This window comes from Rana temporaria, chromosome 1 (genome assembly GCF_905171775.1).
Source record: "Rana temporaria chromosome 1, aRanTem1.1, whole genome shotgun sequence".
NCBI classification, from domain to species: domain Eukaryota; kingdom Metazoa; phylum Chordata; class Amphibia; order Anura; family Ranidae; genus Rana; species Rana temporaria.
The window spans coordinates 100,704,633-100,711,763 of NC_053489.1; the positions used below are offsets into that span (position 1 = coordinate 100,704,633).

Genomic DNA, 7,131 nt, shown 5'->3' on the forward strand with positions numbered 1-7,131 from the left:
AGCCCTTCAAGGTTTTCTTGGGGAGAACTGCCACTCAGATAACAGCCTCCACCAATACTAGCCCCTCCAGACCCTCCGTCAACCCAGCGGATTTGCATGGCTCTACCCCGTCATACCACAGGGCATTACCAGCTCCTCCAACCGGATCGCTGACAGAGATAGCACTTACACCAGCCAGCCAGAAGGCCAGACTAGAACTCGGCAAAAAGACCAAGACCAAGCGCAGTACCCATCCTCACCAGGAGCACCCTTCCAGATGGCTCAGACTCAACCATGGGCCGGCCCCCAGTATTCTGTCGGGCAGCACAGCGTAGTCCCTGCTGAAACCATCCTTCCAGGTGCAATGACATCATTGGATTGCATCCACCCTCCCCATGTAGGAGGTGCTTCAGCGCTCCGCTGACAACTGATAAGGACAGATACCACACCCAGTCCCAGCCAAAAGGCCGAGAAGCGGCAGGGAAGACAACCACGATCAGCACGGCCTAGAGTGTGCAATAGCCGTGCCTCGCCCTGGGAGAACCACCTTCATGATCATGGTGTCTCCCCTGCCAGGTAAGTATATTGATGTGATGTTATTGTGTGCATGTTAAATTTATATTCTTTTATATTACCTTACCTTACCTTACCTTACCTTACCTTACCTTTCCTCTTCCCTGTCCAAGTTTTTGAGACTCAGGTACTGACTCTCAGGAGTGAGAGTCAAAAAAAATTCTCGACGATGAGGACATCGTCTTTTTGCCATTGGGGGAGTGTTTAGCGCCCTGCTCCTATTGAGTGGGCGCTATGTGTTAAATTATAGTTGTCTGAGCAGTAGTTTGGCTCGGAAGGATTATGCTAAATTGTTGGCTCTGTTTCAGTTCGGCTGGGTTGCACAAGTTTTCCCTTGACGGTGGGTGTCGCTGTCACTGCAGGTCAAGGTTGGAAAGGCAGCAGGCTGGATGCATTGGGTATCTCTTTCCCAGAAGTAGCTCAGGGGGCATGGTCAACCCGCTTTGCATTCTGGGGAGGGGTACTTAAGGGACAGACACCATTTGGCGGGGTTTATCTCTCGATCCGGACCTGAGGGCCCTCCTGGCCTCAGGGGTGTGTGTGCTGTTTCGCAGCCTTGGGGCCGGGTGGCCCGAGGCCTCGCCACTGATAGTAGGCCCAGGAGTTTCCGGGGCCTACTGATCCAGGGATGGTCCTTTGCTACCTTATCTACGGAAGGAAGCTGAACCAGAGGGATTTAATTGATGGACGTAAAAATATAAGTGTAGCGCCAATGAGAACCACCTGTAGGGTGGAACTGGTATGGGGCCAAGTGACTCTTGATAGCCACAGGCCACGAGCAATATTGCTCCTCAATTGGTAAACCACATACACTGTTAGTGAATATGCCAAAAATGCACTCACAACAATCGTAGTAGCAAGTGAATAAAAATAGCCCTGTGGATAAATAAGTGAACCTGTAAATTCAAAATTCAAATAAATAAGGATGCTGCCACTAAGAGGACTGCCTATAGGCAGAACTGATATGGCAGTCAAGTGACAAACGTAAACCGTGAGCAATATTGCTTCTCCAAAGGAGGACCACCCACACTGTGAATGGGTGAAGTTAAGTGTGTCAACCACAGTTTACAGATACTCACAATATATTGGTATAAATATCCCCCGGATGAGCAGGTGATATTAGTAAGACTTGAAAAGAATATATTTGAGCGCCCATAGATAAGTCACCTGTATGGCAGACTACCATGAACAATAATACATCTTTAACCTTAATCGCACATATGTGGGTGATTCAAAAAGAATATAGTGCTAGCAACGGCTATAAGCTGTGATAACAAAGTCCTAATCCGAAATGGAAGGTTAGTCCATACACCATGCAGATAGTATGAATATAATTCCCCCTTCGTATATTCTCGGACCCAATAGATGTTGCAAGATAAAAATCCCCGGAAACTTGGAAACAGGTTAGGTTAGATACTTCTTACCGGATGGAGTGGACCTGCAACTCACCATACGGTGGGGGGTCTCAAGGGCTTTGGTGGGCCGATTGCCCTCTCTGGTCACCGTCAGGATATCAGTCCTTTGTGTAGGTTGTCCTAGGCGTAATCAGTGTCTGATGTATTCAGGTTGCATCCGTGGCCAGGTTTTTGTTCACTCTAAACGTAAGCAAGCACCGTGATAATGAGCCAAGCAATTTCAGTTAGGGGAAACAGGAGAAAAGGACGTGTGACCCCATTCTCCTCCGCCTGCTGGTACCGGCGTGCGTGCCAATCTAGTGTTACTTCCGGGAAAGTGCGTTCCAAATCCCGGAAGTAGATGGGCGGGGATGACCAATATGCTTCATAGCCATATTCCGGGTCTAATCTCCACAGAGATGCTGGACGTCTCCCCCCAAAGTTCCTTCCTTCTTCCGATAGGAGGACAGGGATTGGAGCGTCGTATGCCCTCAGGTTTAACCTATTGGCTTTCCCTCAGCGAGCGCAGCAAGCGTTGTGACGTCACGCGCTAGGCCAGTATATGACACGCGCTCGGCCTGCGTGACACGTATACCACATGACGCGGAAGCACGGCAGCGTTATGCGTTCCATTCATTGGTAACATGCGCTCCATCAGGTTCATAGATCGTCGTGGGATACCGGAAATAGGGAAACGAAAACTACCGGAGACCTGTCGGATAATTAGTCTCATAGTGGCCATGGTGTTTGTAAAGGGAGTATACATTAAGTCTCTGCAGAACCTCATACAGTGGAACGAATCAGCTCAGCAGACTAATCATCCACTTTTGATCACTGGAAGAGCAGAGACAGTATTTAGTATTAAACTTGGTCTCACGGAGGTGGGTAGTGGTCAGTCAGACATGTTAAAATACCATGACTGATAACTACCACTATAAAATAAATTAAATAAAAATAGAAGAGGCAAAAAAAAGCATGATTACAATTATTTTAATTACGTCAACCATCCCAAGTCGATCACTTAGGATTGGTTGATAAAGGCGTTTACATCCCATTCAACATTAAGGCTGTATGGCACGTGACATTTAAGTTGATATATCCAGAATACCTCAAGTTTAGATACCCCTCTGACACTGGGTTCCCCCCTCCAATGGGGGACAAACTTGTCGATGATTTGGAAGTTGGTACCTTCCAATTTGTTGTTGTGCCGCTCTAAGTAATGCCTGGGCACGGTGTGATTGGTGCAGCCTTTTTTGATACTGGTGATGTGTTCACCTACCCTTGTGGAAAAGCTCCGTATGGTACGGCCAACGTACTGTTTTCCACAAGGGCAGGTGATAAGATAAACTAAATGCTTGGTTGCACATGTAAAAAAATGTTTCATGGGGAATTCTACTCCTGTGAAAGTGGATCTAAAGCAGGTTGTCTCTCTTTTTCCGCTCATGTTATGTAAGCAGACATTACACCTTCTACAGGGGTGATATCCTTTGGACAGCGGAAAGGGGGGTTTAACTGGAGGATCTGAAATGTTAGGGGAGATTTGATTTTTGAGTGACGCAGCTCCTCTATAAATCACACCGGCATTAATAGGAAGCAAAGGTCCCAGAACTTGGTCGCTTTTCAGAATCTTCCAGTGCCTGCTAATGATCTCTTTGATTTGCTTATATTGAGTAGAAAAGGTGGTAAAAAAAGAATTCCTAAATCTAGTTTGCTGAGCGATTTTTGGCGGTTCCACCATTAGTGTGGTCCGGTCAATCTTGGTAATTATATCGATTTCCCTATCCACATCATGGCTGAAATATCCCTTATCGGTAACCCTATCTTTCAAAACTTCTGCCTGAGCCTGAAAGTCTGTAAGGTTTGAGCAGTTGCGTCTAATACGCAGCAACTGGCTACGGGGTACAGAAGACAACCAGGAAGGATGGTGACAACTATCTGTCGGAATGTACCCATTCCGATCTGTGCTCTTAAAGTACGTTTTGGTCATCAACTGGTTGTCTTGGGCCCGTAATTCTAAGTCTAGAAAATTGATATTTGAGAAACTAGCCTCATAGGGGGCAAACTTGGCCCCCATGGCTACCCCTTTTTGTTGCAGGAACAATTTGCCACCATACCAAAAGTAATTATGTGAGGTAGCAAACCTCAATAAATCCAAAATAAACCTCTTCTGTATGTTAGAGAGGTAGTCAACCCTACCCAGGAAGCACTCCACTGCACGAAACCCCAATTCATGGGCTATGCTGGTGTACAGAGATGCGACATCGGCCGTTACCAGCAAGATGTCGTCGCTATATACTACCTCCTGAAGACGTGTAATGGTATGTCATGTGTCTTTCAGGTATGAAGGGATACCTTTGACAATGGGTTGTAAGAGGAAATCTATGTATTTCCCTAGACGGGAGGTGACTGAATTAATCCCACTTACAATGGGTCGTCCCGGAGGACATACACTATCCTTGTGGATTTTTGGTAGGTAGTACATTACTGGGATGCGCGGAACTCTAGGAATAAGGTAACCGCGCTCCTTTTTGTCCAAGATACCCTTCCGAGCCCGGCCTCAATAAGCTCAGTAAGGCCCCTTTCACATTGAGGAGTTTTTCAGGCGGTACAGCGCTAAAAATAGCGCTGCTATCGCGCCTGAAAAACTCCTTCACTGCAGACTCAATGTGAAAGCCCGAGGGCTTTCACACTGAGGCGATGCGCTGGCGGGAGACAAAAAAATCTCCTGTCAGCAGCATCTTTGGAGCGGTGAGAGGAGCGGCATGTATACCGCTCCTTCACCGCTCCTTCCCATTGAAAACAATGGGAAACCGCGGCAATACCGCCCGCAATGCGCCTCTATAGAGGCGCATTGCGGGCGGTATAAACTCTTTATCGGCCGCTAGCGGGGGTTAATACCGCACCGCTAGCGGCTGATACCGGCGGCAATTCCGGCGGTATAGCGCCGCTATTTTTAGCGGCGTTATACCGCTAACCGCAGCTCCCGCCCCGGTCTGAAAGGGGCCTTAGAGAAGCCTTAAAACTAGATGTGGGGTTCGATGGACATTTCGCAATGATATGCAGTGTTTGTGTAGGGAGGTTGATCATATATGCGTCTATCTTGGGACCGATCCCTTTGATTGTTCGATCTACCTCGGGATCCCTTTCCTCTTCTTATCACCTGCCCTTGTGGAAAACAGTACTTTGGCCGTACCATACGGAGCTTTTCCACAAGGGTAGGTGAACACATCACCAGTATCAAAAAAAGGCCGCACCAATCACACGGTGCCCAGGCATTACTTAGAGCGAAACAACAACAAATTGAAAGGTACCAACTTCCAAATCATCGACAAGTTTGTCCCCCATTGGAGGGGGGAACCCAGTGTCAAAGGGGTATCTAAACTTGGTGTTCTGGATATATCAACTTAAATGTTACGTGCCATACGGCCTTAATGTTGAATGGGATGTAAGCGCCTTTATCAACCAATCCTAAGTGATCGACTTGGGATGGTTGACGTATTTAAAATAATTGTTATCATGCTTTTTTTCGCCTCTTCTATTTTTATTTAATTTATTTTATAGTGGTAGTTATCAGTTATGATATTTTAACATGTCTGACTGACCACTACCCACCTCTGTGAGACCAAGTTTAATATTATATACTGTCTCTTCTCTTCCAGTGATCAAAAGGGGATGATTAGTCTGCTGAGCTGATTCGTTCCACTGTATGAGGTTCTGCAGAGACTTAATGTATACTCCCTTTTCAAACACCATGGCCTGTATGAGACTAATTATCCGACTGGTCTCCGGTAATTTTCGTTTCCCTATTTCCGGTGTCCCACGACGATCTATGAACCTGATGGAGCGCATGTTACCAATGAATGGAACACATAACGCTGCCGTGCTTCCGCATCACGTGGTATACGTGTCGCGCAGGGCAAAGCGCGTGTCGTATACTGGCCTAGCGCGTGATGTCATGATGTTTGCTGCGCTCGCTGAGGGAAAGCAAAGCCAATCCCTGTCCTCCTATTGGAAGGAGGAAGGAACTTTGGGGGGAGACGTCCAGCATCTCTGTGGAGGTTGGACCCGGAATATGCCTATGAAGCATATTGGTCATCCCCGCCCATCTACTTCCGGGATTTGGAACGCACTTTCCCGGAAGTAACACTAGATTGGCACGCACGCCGGTACCAGCAGGCGGAGGAGAACGGGGTCACACGCAGGTGGGTCTGGGGACTATATAAGTGCAGGGAGTCCAGCTGTACACCCCTGTTGAAGTCTCTATTAGACGAAACTGGTCGGGTACGCTGGTCCTACCACTTTCTCCACTGCACACCATTCAAGACAATCTGCCCATATACCCAAGGTGGGGGATTGCTGTGTGCTTTTTATTCTATCTGTTTTTTGGATTTGGATATGAACTTTTTTGTAACCAGTGTGATTTTTGAAGCTTTTTATTAAACCAAGAATTTTTACAATTTTACACTATGAGGAGTTTTTTCCTATTCTCCTGTTTCCTCTAACTGGAATTGCTTAGCTCATTATCACGGTGCTTGCTTACGTTTAGAGTGAACAAAAACCTGGCCACGGATGCAACCTGAATACATCAGACACTGATTACGCTTGGGACAACCTACACAAAGGACGGATATCCTGACGGTGACCAGAGAAGGCAATCAGCCCACCAAAGCCCTTGAGACCCCCCACCGTATGGTGAGTTGCGGGTCTACTCCATCCGGTAAGAAGTATCTAACCTAACCTGTTTCCAAGTTTCCGGGGATTTTTATCTTGCAACATCTATTGGGTCCGAGAATATCCGAAGGGGGAATTATAATCATACTATCTGCATGGTGTATTGACTAACCTTCCATTTCGGATTAGGACTTTGTTATCACAGCTTATAGCCGTTGCCTATATTCTTTGTGAATCACCCACAATATGTGCGATTAAGGTTAAAGATGTATTATTGTTCATGGTAGTCTGCCATACAGGTGACTTATCTATGGGCGCTCAAATATATTCTTTTCAAGTCTTACTAATATCACCTGCTCATCCGGGGGATATTTATACCAATATATTGTGAGTGAGTGAGTGGGTGAGTATCTGTAAACTGTGGTTGACACACTTCACTTCACCCATTCACAGTGTGGGTGGTCCACCTTTGGAGAAGCAATATTGCTCACGGTTTACGTTTGTCACTTGACTG

The 7,131-nt window shown here is 46.7% G+C and overlaps 1 non-coding gene across 1 annotated transcript; it reads right to left on the bottom strand.

Annotated features, from left to right (window-relative positions):
- Nucleotides 1–404: 404 nt before the first annotated feature.
- LOC120925676 lies at nucleotides 405–563 on the bottom strand. The gene has a single exon (XR_005746891.1). It is a non-coding gene; the product is annotated as a U1 spliceosomal RNA (small nuclear RNA).
- Nucleotides 564–7,131: the final 6,568 nt, after the last annotated feature.